Below are 19,217 nucleotides of genomic sequence, written 5' to 3' on the forward strand. Positions count from 1 at the left end.
CACAGCTCCAAGAGGTATGCAAAATGCTTTGGCAATTTTAGAAGTACTTAATGCTTCAAGAGTGTTTTCATCCAAAGTTGACGAATGTGTTTTATACCACTGAACTCTGCTAGATCCTTCAGGTCCTCCTTGCTATTCTCTTGTAATTCACCCATTCCTTTGGAGGTGCTTGTTTCACAACAGAAGACATTACACACATAAATTTTCCTTCTTGGCTCTCAAAATTAATGGGTATGTACACAAACGCCACACAACTACCAACGTCCTCTTTGGTCAAGGTATACTCAGGTGTGCCTGCTGCACTAACAACAAGCCTCCATAATACATGCTCTCTTGCATCCATTGTTCTCCAAAATTGGAAATTGGACACCATGTCATAACTTTTTAGTTTAAACACACTTTTTTGTATCGCTTTTAGTAGTGTTGTTCTTTGATCAGAACTACAGTTTTGTTTTCTTAAGTTAAGCTAACATTTATTGCAAACATTTATTATCATATTAGTTGTATGCAGTCACTTTATATATAATCATGCTTTTAATTCCTAATATTAAGTCAGTCCAAAATCACAAGCGTTGGCAGAACACAAAGACTAATAACTAATGCCTTTTACTGCATCAAAACGTGATTTAGTTGTTACTTTAACAAGTAAACATCTATTATATATTGTAGTGATATTATAACTGTAACTAAAATGCAAAGAGATTTCATAAATAATTTATTCTAAATATTATTATTCATGGTTGGCTACACAAATACTGCATTGACTCATGATTACTTCGAAATAAATCATCCATATGTTCTATGATGAAAATACCAAATATGGGCTAACTGTCATAAACGAAAAGCCAAGTTAATTTTGTCTCGCATGAGGTTAAAGCTATTATTAAACCTTTTAAGATTTTCTCAAACTAAATGAATTTCAAGTTGATGTTGTTAGAATAAACAAAAACAGAAAAACAGATTCAATGTATTTCAACTACTATAAAAGCAAAAAAATCAGAATATACAGTTTACTTACTCAGTACCTTGTGTGTGCATTCTCTGTTTTTTCTCTCTACTCTGATCATCATCTTCTTCATTTCTGAGTTGCGTTTGTAGAGAGCAAACCCTAGCAGAGCTTCATTCTCTCGGCTCCCTCTCTCTCTAAAAAACTCTGAATCTTGCTTTCTCTCTCTTGCTACGTAGGATTAGTCACTTAATCCTGATATGAAAGTATGCTTTCTCACTTTTACCCCTTTCACTTTATGTTTTCTCATTTTTGCCCTTCTCACTAATAGATGTGACGCCCGAAAGTAGCCAAATTTTTCAAGTATTCCAAAAGTTTGCCTTTAGTAGAGAAGACTACGAGAGCCAGATTAGCATCACAAAGCACAAAGATCTCGCGGGCTTTCATGGTCAAACCAGACCTTCTCTTTAAGAAGATGACTTGCCTATTGATCTTGTTTCCGATCCTTTTCAACTCCATTCTTCCCCTTCACATTGAGAAATTGTTGAAGCTTCTCCACGATTGCCTCACGGTTAACCCCCGACAAGTATCAAGTAATAATAAATAGTAAGACCAAGTATTGTTTCCCAAAGGACTCACGGACTAAACAGTTATGTGATTTGTTGATTAAATAAGACTTGTAAAACAAATTCTTGTAGCTTGAATGCAAATGCCGAAAAGTAAATATGAATGCATGTATTAATCAATTGGATCAAAAGAAGAAAAACGTGATTGAAATATATGATGATGATGTTGTTGGGGGGTTTCAATTCATCCTATCCACTCTCATGTACTCAAGAATTCATCTTCTTCATTAATGTTAATGTCACTTTCTAATTTACCTTAAACCCAATGTCTTGGTGAAGAAAGCCTACTCCTAATCACTAGTTTACAATGTCTTGTCTCCCTAGCAATTATTCATGCATTACATTCGCATAGAAGCTTAAAGTCAATCAATCCTCCTATTCCTATGTCTAGACAATATTACTATTGGGAGAATTTCTTCATGTCTAGATTAACCTATATGTGTCCATATAAATAAAATCAATGATTATGCAATTGAATGAGTTAAACAAAGCATGCATAGAGTATAGAAAAAAATCCTAACAATTAATGAAAGAAAGCATATGAATTTTAAAGAACCAATTCAATACATGAGAGTTTCAAAGGATTACATTGATTCCCCAACAACAATGAAGGTTTAGTTCACCATAATCATGGTTAAACTAGATGAAAAACAATGAAAGAATGAAAGATAGAACCCTAGAATTTGAAGAGTGAAGCTTGAGCATCCAAAATCCTCCTCCAAGGGGTGAAGAAAGTGTGATTTTGCTTCGTTCTGCCAAAAGATACTAACCCTAGGTCGACTAAAACCTTATCTAGACTCTTAAAGATTACAGAAAAGTGGCCCAAGGCCCATTAAAATGCCACTCAGCGGTAATTTCCGCTCAGCGATAAGCGCGATTCTTCAGTTTGACGCTCAACTGTAGTTTTGCCCCTCAGCGGTGACTGCGGGTCTTCAGAGTGCCGCTCAACGGTAATTTCCGCTGAGCGGTACTTGTTGCTCTTCTTTTATGCATTTTTTCTTCCTTTTCTGACTCCAACTTATGGCTACTTCACTTCTTCCATTCAATTCATCTTAAAACCTACAAAAACAAGGGAAACCAAGCATAAAACCCATCCAACTCTCTTATTTCAAAAACATAAGCAAAAACATGATTCCAAGCTAGTTTCTAAGTCATAAAGGTTGTTTTTTATGTCAAATTTAAGTATAAAAATAACAGTTTTTCAACTGTTATCACAACCCTAAACTTAGAACTTTGTTTGTCCTCAAGCAAATAAGATGTAACTCAATCTTCCACCAATCCATACAATGGTTCACCACATTTACAACTCCTTCTCTGAAGACAAGTAATTACTCAAATCAGCTCAACACAAAGACTTCAATCAAGATGCACACATGCTTCAATGTTCACATAATCACATAATGTCCAACAAATGTTATTCTCATTAATGATCAATCAACTAAGCATAGATGTAATTATGTGCTCATGGAATTTTTCCTCACCAGAAAAAAGTGTTTAACTCAAAAACACACAAGTGTATAAGAGGTCACTCCTTCACTCTACTATCACAATGTCACATGAATCAACTTTGCCTTTCATTTAACCATAATTAAACTTAATCACAAGTAAGTATCATCACAAGGGCTTTTCTATGGCTTATAATGTGGCTGGGCTAACAAGAAAATTGGTTTTTCTAGATCACAAAATCCTTGAGTTAAGTGAATCATCTAAACACGACCATTCTTCCTTCTTCCCAACTTTCTTTTGCATTGAGCCTTCCTTTTTCTTTCTTTTCTTTTCCTTTTTCTTTTAATTTTCACATGCTTAACTCAATGCTTTTCATATTCCCTTTTTCTTAAACCACCCAACAACCCCAAACTTGAACATTTATCAATACCACAAGATATCTTCAACTCAACTCAAGGTAAAACTTTTCAAAAAGGGTTTTCTATCATGTCCAAAGCTAAGGGTTCAAAGGTTAGAACACATTATGCTATCTTTTATTAGGCTAAAATCATGCATTTGGCTAATAAAGGGTAACAACAAATGGCCTTGATCATGTCATACATACAAGCAAGTGATTCAGTAATAGAAACCTGGGCAAAGTCATTCATGCTTTCAAAGTAATAGCATTCATTTACCAAAAACTCTGGAGTTCAAATCCTCACATATAGGCTCATTCACATTCCACATACACATCTTGCTTATCATCATAATCACAATCACAACATCATGCATTTGTTCTCATAGCTCGTGAACCGCCACCTGTATATCAGCATATAGTGCACACTCTCAACATCAATCAATATCCAAGCATCATCAAGCATTACTCATCATGCATAAGTCACAAGAAAACCATCCTAACATATAAAGTTTCAAACTAAGTACATCAAACCCTATTCTAAAAACATAAGCAAATAAGTTCAACAGAATTTAAAAGAAAAGATAAAAATCCTACTCTAGAGGTGATAGCATCCATCAGTAGATGTTATCTCAGCTCCTCATCAACCCATGGTGTCATCTGAATCTTCCTCCTCTTCATCATCCTCAACATCTTCAACATCTTCAAACTCATCATCATCATCATCCTCCATAGTAGAAGCTCCAGCTGCTCCAGCTCCACTGCCCAAACTTAGAACTTTGTTTGTCCTCAAGCAAACAAAATGTAACTCAATCTTCCACCAATCCATACAATGGTACACCACATTCAAAAACTCTTTCTTTCAAGACAAGTAATTACTCAAATTAGCTAATCAAAAAGAATTCAGTTAAGATGCACACATGCTTTAATTCCATCAAACTCATTGTGGTGTTCACATAATCACAAAGTATCCAACAAATGCTATTCTCATGAATGATCAATTAACTAAGCATAGATGTAATCATGTGCTCATGGAATTATTCCTCACTAGATAAAGTGTTTCACTCAATCACACAAGTGTATATAGGTCACTCATTCACTCTACTATCACGATGTCACATCAATCAACTTTACCTTTCATTTAACCACAATCAAATACACTCACAAGCAAGCATCATCACAAGGACTTTCTATGGCTTATAATGTGGCTGGGCTAAGAAGAAAATTGGTTCTTCTGGATCACAAAATCCTTGAGTTAAGAGAATCATCATTTAAACACAACCATTCTTACTTCTTCCCAACTTTCCTTTGCATTGAGCTTTTCTTTTTCTTTCTTTTCTTCCCTTTTTATTTTCCTTTTCACGTGCTTAGCTAAATTCTTTTCATATTCCCTTTTTAGACCTCCCAACAACCCCAAACTTGAACATTTATCAATACCATAAGATATTTTTTAACTCAACTCAAGGTAAATATTTTCAAAAAGGGTTTTCTATCATGTTCAAGGCTAAGGGTTCAAAGGATAGAACACATTGTGCTCTCTTTTATTGGGCTAAAATCATGAATTTGGCTAAAAAGGGTTACCAACAAATGGCCTTGATCATATGACACATACAAGCAAGTGATTCAGTCATAGAAACCTGGGCAAAGTCATTCATGCTTTCAATGTAATAGTATTCAATCACAAAAATTTTGCAGTTCAAAACCTCACATATAGGCTCATTCAACATTCCACATACACATCCTGCTTAGCATCATAATCACAATCCCAACATCATGCATATGTTCACATAGCTTGTGAACAACCACTTGTATATCAGCATATAGTGCAATATCTCAACATCAATCAATATCCAAGCATCATCAAGCATTACTCATCATGCATAAGTCACAAGCAAATCATCATAACAGATAAAGTTTCAAACTGAGTACATCACAACCCTATTCTAAAAACAAAAGCAAATAAGTTCAACAAAACAACAGATAAAAATCCTGCTCTAGAGGTGATAGCACCCATTAGTAAATGCTATCGCAACTCCTCATCATCTCATGCTGTCATCTGAATCTTCCTCCTCTCCATCATCTTCAGCATCTTCAAAGGCATCCTCATATCCATCATCATCCATAGCTGAAGCTCCAGCTCCACTGCCCTGAGCTTGCTCCTCTAGCCATGCCACCACATTATCAAACTCATCCATGGTCCACCTATGTGTTGGGGGTGTATCATACATCCCAATAATCATCTCTCCTATGGCCACCTACCCTCTGTGGATGGACTGCAGCCTAGCATTATTAAACTGTCGGCAAGTATAACCGAATCGTATCACGTAATAAAATTGGTAAGACCAAGTATCGTTCTCCCAAAGGACTCACGGCCTAAACAGTTATGTGATTTGTAGATTATCTAAGACTTGTAAAACCAATTCTTGTAGATTTTAAATGCAAAATACTTGAAAGTAAATATGAATGCATGTTTTGATCAATGGGCAAGAAGAAACAGAACACGTGGTTTGAAATATATGAATGAATATGTTGTTGGGGTTTATCAATTTCATCCTATCCACTCTCATGTAATCAAGAATTCATCTTTCATTATTAATTGTTAATGCCACTTTCTAAATTACCTTAAACTCGCTGTCTCGGTGAAGAAAGCCTAATCATAATCACTAGTTTACAATGTCTTGTCTCCCTAGCAATTACTCATGCATTACACAACACAAAAGCTTAAAGGCAACCAACCATCATACTCCTATGTCTAGGTTTACACTACTATCAGGAGAGATTCCCCAGATCTAGATTTTCCTGTATGTGTCTATATCGAGAAAATCAATAATCATGACATCAAATGAGTTAAACAATGCATGCTTTGAGCAAAGAGGAAAAACCCTAAAAATTAATAAAAGAAAGCATGTATCTTAAAAAAGATCTTGAAGAACAAATTCAATACATGAGAGCTTCAAAGGATTACATTGATTCTCAACCAAAAATAAAGGTTTAGTTCACCATATTCATGGTGAAACTAGATGAAATACAATGAAAGAGTGGAAGATAAAACCCTAGAAAGGTGAGAAAGGAGTTGTAGCATCCAAAATCCTCCTCCAAGGGGTGAAAGAGTGTGTTTCTGCTTCGTCCCAACCAAAGATGACTGACCTAGGTTAACTAAAACCTTATATAGTATTCTAAAAATTATAAAAAATTGAGCCCAAGCCCATAAGAATGCCGCTCAGTGGTAAATACCGCTTAGCAATAAGTGCGACTGCTATTCTGCCCCTCAGCTGCAGTTTTGCCCCTCAGCGGTGACTGCGGGTCTTCAAAGTGCCGCTCAGCGGTAAATGGCACTAAGCGGTACTTGCAGCTTCTTCCTTTTATGCACTTTTTCTTCCTTTTCTGAATCCAACTCTTATCTCCTTCACTTCCTTCACTCAATTCATCTTAAAAACCTACAAAAATAAGGAAATCAAGCATAAAACATGTCCAACGCTCTTATTTCCAAAACTTCAACAAAAACATGATTCCAAGCTAGTTTCTAAGTCATAAAGGTTGTCTTTCAAGTCAAATTTAAGTGTAAAAATAATAGTTTTTCAACTGTTATCAAGCATCTATAAGAGACATATACATGTCCCTCATCTGAAATGGTTCTGTCTCCTGAGTCTCTTTAGATGCCTGGCCCTGTGGTGGTCCTCTTTCTCTACGAGGACAGCGTGGTACTGGCTGAGCTGCCTCATCACCTCCACAATATTGTTTGTAATAGGCCTCATCAATAGCTTTCCTAGGCCTCTCAAATGGTGGAGCAGAGATATTCACCCCAGCTAGCTCACATAAATGTATAATCAGAGAGGGATGCCCCAAAGGTTCTTTGCTATTCATAGTGTTGGCACACACCTGTATCTCATTAGCCATAACCTGGCCAATATTAATGCTCATCCCTTTGAGCACACAATACAAGAGAAGCGCCCTACTAACAGTTATGTCTGAGACATGTGAGCATGGCTGGATGTTGGCATGAGAAAATGCCATCCAATACTTTGCTAGAGGAGTCAGATCAACTCTCCTGATGTTCACTACAGCACCATTCTTGTTTCTCTGAAAGTGTCCACCAGGCACACATAGCACACTTTCCACATCACCAAAGTCTGCTCCTTCTTCCATATTAAGAGCAAACTGACACTACTCACCAGCCCATTCAGTATTTAAGAATTTATTAATGGAATTAGGGTCATACCAAATGAGGTGTCCTTTAACATAGCTCAGATAATCTTTAGCAAGATGATCACCCAACCTTCTTGCATTGGTGTAAAATTCTTTCACTACTACTATGCTAGCTGGTGTAGGGTAAGTGGCTAGTCTCCCCCAGTTCCCATTCTCCAATTGCTCCCCAAACTGTGGAGCCAAGTCAGGTATCAATACAACCTTCCATTCTGACCCAAAATCCTCCAGCACCCTTCAGTAAGTTCAAATCTTTCTTACCAACACCCATCAATAGGTGTAAACAAACCTAGTATCCTTCAGTAGATACTCAACCACCTAGCATCCATCAGTAGATGTTATACCATAAAATCTCAAACAACATAAATCAATGTCCCAAAGTTTATAAAATTACATAACCAAAATCAAAGAAATTAATGATCTCAAATCACTTGGGTGCCTCCCAGTAAGCGCTCTTTTAACGTCATTAACTTGACCCAATAAACTCAAGTTCTATCTTCACTATTGGTGTTCCTTTTTCTTTCATCACACCAACTCATCAACTGCTTCCGGTCCACCTTTTTGACTCTCATTGAATATGGAGCTTCAATTTCTATCACTCCATTCTCTTTATAGTCTTTCACAACCCACAACTTGTTCTTGAATCTTACTAGTGTACCAAGTTTGAGTTGTGCCTGGATAGAGTCATCATGAACCTTCCTTCCTTTGCCATCTTTTTCTTCTTCCCTAACCTGTGATAAGAAACACTGTTTACCTTTGAAGACCGACTTTGCAGCTTTTGAACTAGTCAATGGTGCATCCTTACATGCAGCTTTATGATTAGCCTCCTTTTCTTGAATCTGCTGCTCCCCTTTGAAGACATTAAAGATCACCTTTTCTTCTCGGTCTTGAAGCACTATCATCCCATCATCCACATTGATTATTACCTTTGTCGTTTTCATAAACGGTCTTCCAAGAATGATTGGGACCTTCTCATCCTCCTTCATCTCCATCACCACAAAATCTACCAGGAGTTTTAGTTTGTCTATGCAAACCATCATATCTTCCGCCACACTATAAGGTTTCTTGGAAGATCCATCTGCCATTAGGAAAGTCACCTTTGTTGGCTTGACTTCAAGATCACCAATCCTTTCAAGCAGAGATAAAGGCATCAGATTAATGCTTGACCCTAAATCAATTAGGGTTTTCCTTATTCTCTCCTTCCCTATGACGCAAGGAATAGTAAAACATCTTAGATCTTTCACCTTTGGAGGAAGTGACTTCTTCTCAATAGCACTGCAATCTCCCTTTTCATCTAGATATCTCTTCTTTGTGGAGACTTGCTTCATGTGCTTTGCATAAGCTGGAATTTGTTGCAATGCTTCATTCAAAGGTATTGTAATCTCCGATTGCCTGAAGATGTCTTTAAAGCGCCCAAATTGTCTCTCTTTTTCAATCTTTTCACTCCCCTTAGGATAAGGAAGAATTATCACTTTTCTCAAATCTCTGATAAGAAAAGAAGTGTTGAAACTGCTAGAAGCTGGTATCATCTATCCAATCTCAGATAGTGAATGGGTGAGTCCAGTAATGGTGGTTCCAAAGAAAGGTGGGATGACAGTAATTCATAATGATAAGAATGAACTTATTCCTACTCGGACAGTTACTGGCTGGCGTATGTGCATTGATTACAGGAAGCTAAATAAAGCCACTAGGAAAGATCATTTTCCTCTTCCTTTCATGGATCAGATGTTAGAAAGGTTATCAGGGCAGGCTTTCTATTGTTTTCTAGATGAATATTCTGGATACAATCAAATTGTGGTTGATCCAAAAGACCAGGAGAACACGGCTTTTACTTGTCCTTTTGGTATTTTTGCATATAGAAAGATGCCATTTGGATTATGTAATGCTCCAGCTACATTTCAGAGGTGTATGCAGGCAATTTTTGCAGATCTCTTAGAAAAATGCATTGAAGTATTCATGGATGATTTCTCAGTTTTTGGAAATTCTTTCCAAAGATGTTTGGCTAATCTAAACACTGTCCTCAAAAGATGTGTTCAGACAAATCTTGTTCTTAATTGGGAGAAATGTCATTTCATGGTAACTGAAGGAATTGTACTGGGGCATAAAATCTCTGCTAAAGGAATTGAGGTAGATAAAGCTAAAGTAGAAGTCATTGAGAAATTGCCTCCACCAACAAATGTAAAGGGGATTAGGAGTTTTCTTGGTCATGCTGGATTTTATAGAAGATTCATCAAAGATTTCTCAAAAATTGCTAAACCATTGAGTAATGTTTTGATGAAGGATGCTCCTTTTGTGATGAATGAAGACTGTTTGAAAGCTTTTGACACATTGAAGAAGAAGTTAGTGTCAGCTCCAGTAATTGTAGCGCCAGATTGGAATCAAAATTTTGAATTAATGTGTGATGCAAGTGATTATGCAATAGGAGTTGTCCTTGGCCAGCGGAAAGAACAAAAGTTTCACCCAATTTATTATGCTAGCAAAGTTCTGAATGATGCTCAACTGAATTATGCTACCACAGAGAAAGAATATCTGGCCATTGTGTATGCTCTAGAGAAATTTAGACCTTATCTTATTGGGTCTAAGGTGACTGTCTATACAGATCATGCAGCTATCAAATATTTGTTGACAAAGCCAGATTCGAAGCCACGTCTGATTAGATGGGTACTACTGTTGCAAGAATTTGATGTAGAAATCCGTGATAAGAAAGGAAGTGAGAACTTGATTGTCGATCATTTGTCACGGTTAGTCAACAATGAGGTCACTAGCAAGGAATCCGAAATCTGGGAATCTTTTTCAGATGAAACACTCATGTATATTCAACAGAGGCCCTGGTTTGCTGATATGGCTAATTTCAAAGCTGCAAGGGTCATGCCGGAAGACTTAACTTGGCAACAAAGAAAGAAATTTTTGCATGATGCCAAGCAGTTTGTTTGGGATGATCCTTATTTGTTCAAGATTGGAGCAGATAATCTTCTGAGGAGATGTGTGACAAATGAAGAAGCAGAAGGAATTCTCTAGCATTGTCATGATTCACCTTATGGAGGACATTTTAATGGAGAAAGAACAGCAGCAAAAGTCCTTCAATCAGGATTTTATTGGCCAACTTTATTTAAAGATGCCCATAATCATGCTAGAAATTGTGATAAATGTCAAAGAGCAGGGACAATCACTAAACGTCATGAGATGCCCTTACAAGGTATTTTAGAGGTTGAGGTATTTGATTGCTGGGGTATTGACTTTGTTGGACCTTTCCCTCCATCTTTCAACAATGAATATATTCTGGTAGCAGTGGATTATGTGAGTAAATGGGTGGAAGCATTAGCTTGTCCTAAAAATGATGCTAGCAAAGTAATTAAATTCTTGAAGAGGCAGATATTCTCACGTTTTGGCACTCCAAGAGTGTTGATTAGTGATGGAGGATCTCCTTTTTGCAATTATCAGCTAGAGAAAGTACTCAAACACTATGGAGTAAAACATAAGGTAGCTGCACCTTATAATCCACAAACCAATGGACAAGCTGAGGTGTCTAACAGGGAGATAAAAAGAATCCTGGAAAAAACAGTGACTTCATCAAGAAAAGATTGGTCTCTCAAATTGGATGATGCTCTTTGGGCTTATAGGACGGCAATGAAAACGTCTATGGGATTATCACCATTTCAATTAGTATATGGGAAAGCATGTCATTTGCCAGTAGAATTGGAGCATAGAGCGTTATGGGCTTTGAAATTCTTGAATTTTGATCCTTATGAAACTCAATGCACACGCAGAAGGCAGATTTTGGAGCTTGAAGAAATGCGATTACATGCATATGATTCATCCAAGGCTTATAAAGACAAGATCAAATTTTATCATGACAGGAAGTTGGTGAATAGAGTTTTCAATCCAGGACAACAGGTACTATTGTTCAATTCAAGATTGAAGATATTTCCTGGGAAGCTGAAGTCAAAATGGTCAGGACCATTTGTGATAAAAGAAGTGCATCCGCATGGAGCAATTGAAATATTTAATCCAGCTACTGATGATCCACAGAGAAGTTGGGTGGTGAATGCTCAACGTCTCAAGCCCTATCTAGGGGGAGAGGTGCAACAATTTTCCACAATGATGCTGTTGGTTGATCCTTGAAAGTTTGGGTCAGGCTCGTGACGTTAAACAAGCGCTTACTGGGAGGCAACCCAGTGTTCTGTACGTATTTTATGCTTTTAGATTAGGGTTGATGTACTCTATTGGAAACCTGGTTTGTTATGATGGTTTGCTATTGATTGTTATTGTGTGATAAGTAATGCTTGATGATGATTATTGATTGATTGATGTTGAGATAGATGTGCACATAAAATGCTTATACAGGTGATTCACAAGCTTTGTGAACAAATGCAGGATATTATGATTGTGATTGTGAGATTAAGCAGGATGTGTATGTCAAATGTGAATCAGCTTATATGTGAGGTTTTAAGCTCCAGAGAAATGTGTATGTCAAATGTGGTTCCAAAGAAATGACATGCAGGGGTATAACACCCAATCCCAGTGTAACAGGCTGAACCTCAGATATATCCTCAGAACATGAATCAAATTCAAATTTAGAAACAATATCAAACACAGGCTTAGATTCATGAAGTGCATGGAGAATAAACATTCATATGTGATAGAAAAAAGTGGTTCTCATCATGTAGAGACGGAGAATTAAAAGCATGCTCATCAACAATACAATCATCAACATACCTATCAACTGCATAATCATGAACAACATAATCATCAACAGCATAATCAAACTGAGGTATGTTTACCTCCACTTCCCTAAATATGGCTGAAGTGGTGGAAGATGATGATGGTCTACCTATCTCAAAAGTGTTTCTTATATTTGCCTGTTCCTTAAAATCTTCAGCAGTCTCCTCAGATGCAAGAGTAGGGACATAGGGCGGTAGGAAAGTAGGTGGCGTAGTAGTAAACTCATGACTCTGCTCCTCATCTCCTATGTGGATGACACTGACATCATCAGGAATCTGAACAGTCTGAAATGGTGATTGCCCTAAGTCTTGAGACTGTTCCTGATTGAGCTGAGTGGTCATCTACCCTATCTGATTGCTCAAGCTTTGAAAGTATGCTTTGTTCTCTTACTGAAACTGAAGGTTTTGCATGGTCATCTTCTCCAACAACTCTTGCAATGTAGGCTCAGAAGTAGAAGGTTGAGGAGCTATTTGGGCAGGCTCATAAAGTTGCAACTGCTGTTGTTGCTGGACTGGCGGAGGCATACAAGTATTTTGGAATGGTGGTTCTTGATATTGATGTTTTACGGTCCCATACCATTCCATGTTAGGATCATTCCACCCAGAATCATTGTTGTAACCATACTGCACAGGGAAGAATTTGTCCAGAAACTGATGCTCAAGATCTTCCCAACTGGTGACGGATCCTGGAGGAAGACAGTATCCCCAATCCTTTGCTACTCCTTGTAATGAGTGCGGAAATGCCCTTAAGAAAATGTGATCATCCGGGACATCTGGAGGTTTCATTACAAAGCAAATGAGATAGAACTTCTCCAAATATTTATGTTGGCATTCACCTGCAAAACCATGAAACTTGGGCAACAAATGTATCAGTCCAGTGTTGAAAACACAACAAACATCCTCCTCATCAAGTGGAACCGGCTCCCAAGGAGCACAAAACACAACATATACTAACATAACAAAAAACCTAAGACCGAACCGTTGGTCCCTGACAACGGCGCCAAAATTTGAAGTGGTTGTCGCGGGCCATACAAATTTGATGTGCAAATAAGAATGTAGTGTAGTGCTAGGAAGTGACTCTTAGGTTGTCTCTCAAGGACCAAATGTGGTTCGAGACTTAGGTCAAACACATAGTGGGGGGTTTTGAAAGTGTTTTTGTGCTTAGAAATGAACTAAATTAAAATTGGAAATTAAATACAACCAAACATAATTGAAAAAATTGAAATAAATGAACAAAGCATGAAGACCGAACGGTCCTACAGATGACCAAACGGTTCTACATTGAGACCAAACGGTCTCTAAAAGTGAGGAAATTGGAAATGCGGGAAGCTAAAGAAGCCGAACAGATTAGACAACATGAAAACAATAAATTGAATGGTCCTAAAGCAAGATGTGTGAACTAATTAACATGCAAGAAATAAATGACAAAACGCATCAATGCTCTTAAATTGCTGATGAGTGCATATTTGTGCCCCCATTTATGCTTTAAAATTAAAATTTTGATGGGATAATTGTGTTTAAATGGTTGATTTTAAGTGAATTTGTGATGATTGGAATTGTTGGGTTTGGGAATAAAAAGGGACTTAAAAGGTGATTTTTAGATGCATAAATTATTCTTGGAAATTCTTACGTTTATTTGTGCAGCTGAGAATATAAGTTTTATTGGTCCAAATAGCAATTCAAGGCCCAAAATCAGATTTTATTCGGAAAATAAGATACAAATGAGCCAAACCGACAGACTTTACCCTTGCACCTCCCAATTTTCCTACATACACCCATCTTCTCTTAACCAGGCCCAACACTAAGCCAAATAGTAATCCTATTCTGAATACACCCCCTAAATTTCCTTACTCGTACCCCTCCTAGCACTAACTAGTCAGACTTCACCAGATCATGCCACGTGGCAATCCACCATTAACTAATTGAACCATACAAATGATGCCACATCATTAATCCTTTCACTTACTAGTGAACCAATCAGAACACGCCACCTCAGCCCTAACACATGTGCATCATCTTCTCCAAAGAGAAACCCTAATCTAAACCCTAGCCACCTATAGTGTCGTCCGTCGCTGCCGCAACCTCCATGACTACCGTTCATCTCCTCCTTTCCCGCTGACGCATCAACGGACCACCATTCCTGCCACCACAACGCCTCAACCATTTCGCCGCGACAACACCGTCAACCATTAAGCCACCGCAAGCAACCACCACGCTTCTCGCTAACCATCTTCATCTTCTCCCTAGCGTCGCCGGCATCATCACCGCCGCACAACCCCAGACCACTATCAACCTTCGAACAGCGCCACCAGCCTCCATCAAAATCGAGAGAACCAACCACCCAGAATCACGATCTTCATCGCGTCTCTCCTCGCGAGTTCGCCAAACCGCGTTCGTCACTACCGCACCACCACCACGCCGCGACCTCCATCATCAATCTCCATCTCTAATCGCGACATCACCTCGTAGGACACCCTGCCGCCTCCACGCCACTCGCGCCTTGCCACTACAGCACTGCCACTGCCATGGCCGCAACCATCTTGCAGCCGTCGCACGACCTTCTTCCACGGCCAATCATCATCTCAGACCTACAAATCCAAAAACCCAGAAAACCCAATCCGAACAAAGCTCGCACACCATCCTCACCACACCATCTCCTCGTTGAGTCATCGCCGCAAGGACCGTCATCCACCATCACAGCACATCAGTCACGCCCGTCACCACTAGGTGAGTCCCTCCACCGTCGCGTAACCAACCGCACTTCCATAACCAGCAAGTCAATGACAGAAGCCGCGGAGCAATGCGGGACAGAGAAAGCCCTTTCCCCCAATCTGCAAAACCTTAATTTTGGGTGGGAAAGGGGCTGACACGTGGCGAGTTTCCATTGGCCATGACCATATGAGTCAAAGCTGGTCAACAAGCCTTCTCTGGTCAAAGTTTGGTCAAACAAGGACTTTTGGTGCAATTTTGGGAAGTTTAGAAGGGACTAAAGTGCAGATAGAAGAAATTTTAGGGCTTATGTGTAATTTTGGAAAATTTAGAAAAAGCTAAAAGATAAAAGTCAGTTGTTGAAATAATTTAATTTGAGAATATCAACAGAAAATATCTTCCAAATAATGTTTTAATTATCTAAATCTTTTAGTTATTTGGAAGATATAAGATAAAAGATTCTCTCAACTGAATATTCAGAGTCCAAGCCCTATATAAAGAGACCTAGGGGAGGCAGAAAAGGGAACTTCACTTCATTCATTCATTCACTACTTCTCTCTCTTATTTCATCTTGTATTCAACTTCATTCATGGAGAGCTAAGCATCTAGGGTTATTCTGTTGTAATTCCATGATGGATTCTGAGGTTACGTTCAGTTAATGCAATTGTTTACTTTGATTATTGATTTAATTTGCTCTCTCTATGTCTTTCATCTCTCTATCTTTTTAAAAGTAAAGATTTTTGCATCATAATGTGTTTGAATCTACATGCATATTGATTATATGAGTTCCAGGGTTTCTAGGTTTAATTAAGAATCTACTTTGATTTAATTTAAGAACTTTCATATGATTAAATGGTTTTTACTATCAATTGAGAATGTACTTTGGTTGGTAGTAATAATTTCAACTATAATTAATTGAGAATTTAATTTGATTGATTAACTTTTAACTTGGTTAGGGGATTTAAGAATAGACATGTGATGACAAATTTATGAACACCGAAAACGGCGCCACAAACTTGTTTAACAATCGGCAAGTGTGACCGAATCGTATCAAGTAATAAAACTAGGTAAGAACAAGTATCGTTTTCCCAAAGGACTCACGGCCTAGTTAGTTATCTGATTTATTGATTATTTAAGACTTGTGAAACATTGATTTTAGGTTTTAAATGAAAAAAACAATAATTAAACATGTATGCATGAATGTGATCAATGGCAAAAAGAGTAAAACAAACACGTAATGAATGATATGGATGAGTATGTTGTTGGGGTTATCAATTTCAGCTTATCCACTCTCATATACTTTAGGAATTCATCAATCTTTACATCAATGTTAATGCCACTCTCTAAATTACCTTGTCAAGAAGGCCTATCCTTAATTACGAGTTCATACAAATCCTAGCATTCCTAGTAATTAATTCTGAAGTGCAGGACCTTAAAGGCAACCAATATGCTAGTGGGAGAAATTCCCCGGATCTAGATTTCCCCGTACGTTCCCATATCGACAAAATCAATAATCATAGCAATGAATGAGTTAAACAAAGCAAGCATTAAGCAAAGAGGAAAAACCCTAACTAATGATGAAAGAAAGCATGTATCTTAAAGTAAGATGTTAAAACATTAATTCCATATATGAGAGTTTCACAAGACTACATTGATTCCCCAACAACAATACAAGGTTTAGTTCACCATATTCATGGTGAATCTAGATGAACAATAATGAAAGAATGAAAGATAAAACCCTAGAAAGATGAGAAGGTAGCCTAAGCATCCAAGATCTTCCTCCAAGGGGTGGAAAAGAGAGTGTTTGCTTCGTCTCAGCCAAAGATACAAACCCTAGGAACACCTAAAGCTTATATATTGTTCGTAATAATACAGAAAATTAGGCCCAAGCCCAAAATAGTGCCGCTCAGCGGTAAACTACCGCTCAGCGGTAAGTGCGTGAGTTGTTTTCCTCCCCTCAGCGGCCTTTTCACCCCTCAGCAGAGCCAACGTGGGTTCCTGAGTGCTGCTCAGCGGTAAACTGCCGCTGAGCGGTAGTTGCGACTTCTCCTTTTGCACTTTTTGATGTCTTTTCTGATTCCATCTCTATCCTTCTTCACTTCTTTCACCAAATTCACCTTAAAACCTGCATAAAACACTGAAATCAAGCATAAACCTGTCTAGCTCTCTTATTTCCAAAAATATGAACAAAAGCATGATTTCAAGCTAGTTTCTAAGTGTTAAAGGTTGCTTTTAGTATCAATTTTAAGCATGAAAATAACAGTTTTTCAACTTTTATCAACATGATTAAACACAATAGAATTTGATTGAGAATGTACTTTGGTTGAATTTATTGTGAATAATCTAGAAAGGTTTTGCATTTGATTGAGAATTTACTTTGGTTAAATGCATGATCGTCCTCAAATTAATTAACAATGTACTTTAATTAACTTGAAACTTAAACAATAATTAATTGAACAATTATTCGGGAATAACCGATGATGAATCTATCTTGGAAAAGTAGTGGAATTAGCCTATTTAATCATAATTGTTTGTAAGTTTCTTATTTATTCTTTAAACATTCTTCAACCATTACTTTTATTCATAAGCATTACATAACATTCATAAGAGTCAGATATTCGAAAGCAATTCTGTGTTCGTTGGGAGACGACTCTGGGTTACTTTAACGCTATCTACTTTCTTGAATACTACTTGTCAATACTGAAGTTGCCTTGAAAAGTAGTATTAATTTGATAGCTTCAACGACAGCGTATCAAATTTGGCGTCGTTGCCGGGGAATACGGTTAGTATTTTGAATATTTTGATTCTTATTTTTATTTTTATTTTTTTTATTTTTATTTTTATCTTTATTTTTTTTAACGCACATACATTTAATTTAATTTGAGTTATTTTGTAGTCTTTAGTCATTCTTGTTTCAGCAAAAATCTTTGTTCTTGTTTTAATTAAGAATTTCTCTTGAGAAATACTTAAGGTTAGTTTGAATACACTCTGGCTAGGAAAGACTTGGTACTTAAGTTGTCCATTGTGACGCACCTCTCTTTCCTAGGAGTGGACCCAACAAGTTTCTCTTATCTCTTATTTGAAATCTTTCTCTAAAGCAAGAACAAAAGAAAAAGAGAAGTAACAAAGAAACAACTTCAAGCAGATTGTGTAGTGCATGACCAGAGCTAACCCGGGAGAAATTTATCAAATTAACCCGGAAGTCGAAAGGAATTTGCGTAAGCTGCGGAAAAGATTGAAATTTGGGTGTTCTACTGAGGGAACACTTCTTACATCTGAGGCCATACCACCTTCATTATCTCCAGTTATAAACATACCATCTAATCCTTTACCTGATCCTAACCCAAACAATATGGCACAAAGAACCATCAGACAGTTAGCCACCTCCTAGAATACAGTTATCCGAAGTAACATTGAATACCCTCATGAGGAGTGGGAGTTGAGACCTGACCTGTTAAATGCCTTACCAAAGTTCAATGGGTTATCAAAGGAGAATCCATACAAACACTTGAGACAATTCCACATGTTGTGTGAAAACTTTAGGTCTCCCAAGATCACAATAAAGAGCCTTAAAATGAGAGCTTTTCCTTTTACTCTTCAAGGAGCAGCTCAAGATTGGTGGTATTATCTCTCTACAAGGATTACAAATTGGGAAACTATTGAAAGGCTTTTTCTTGAAAAGTATTTTCCTTCATCTAGATTATCTGCCATCCGTAGAGAAATCCAAGACATAAGACAAAGAGATAGAGAAAATCTTAATGAGTATTGGGAAAGATTCCAAGAAACTATGTTCTTCATGCCCTCAACTCCAAATGGAAGATTTTATTCTAAGCTTTTATGAAGTCTTAAGTCCTACTGATAGGTCATGGGCAGATGCTACAAGCGGAGGATCTTTCTTAGACAGGTCACTAGAACGGAAGGTAGTAGACAATCAACAGTATGGCATAAGAGAAAATTCAGTGACTTTGTTGAAGGGAGCGCATGAAATTGATAATGGTGTAGTTGATGGAAAGAGGATAGATGAAAGATTGAATAAGCTAGAAAGCAAACTCGACGAGATTGCAAGTTTGTTTAAAACCTCAACTCCACAAATTGCTAAGAAGTGTGGAATTTGCATTTCAACTAACCATTATACTGATGAATGTCCTAGCTGGGTGGAAACCACTGTGGAA

At 37.5% G+C, this 19,217-nt stretch overlaps 1 pseudogene; it reads left to right on the top strand.

Annotated features, from left to right (window-relative positions):
• The window catches only part of LOC128194418 (uncharacterized), a 66,641-nt pseudogene that overhangs the window by 15,606 nt on the left and 31,818 nt on the right, over nt 1-19,217 (top strand).

Source organism: Vigna angularis, chromosome 10 (assembly GCF_016808095.1).
Source record: "Vigna angularis cultivar LongXiaoDou No.4 chromosome 10, ASM1680809v1, whole genome shotgun sequence".
In the NCBI taxonomy this organism is placed as follows: Eukaryota; Viridiplantae; Streptophyta; class Magnoliopsida; order Fabales; family Fabaceae; genus Vigna; species Vigna angularis.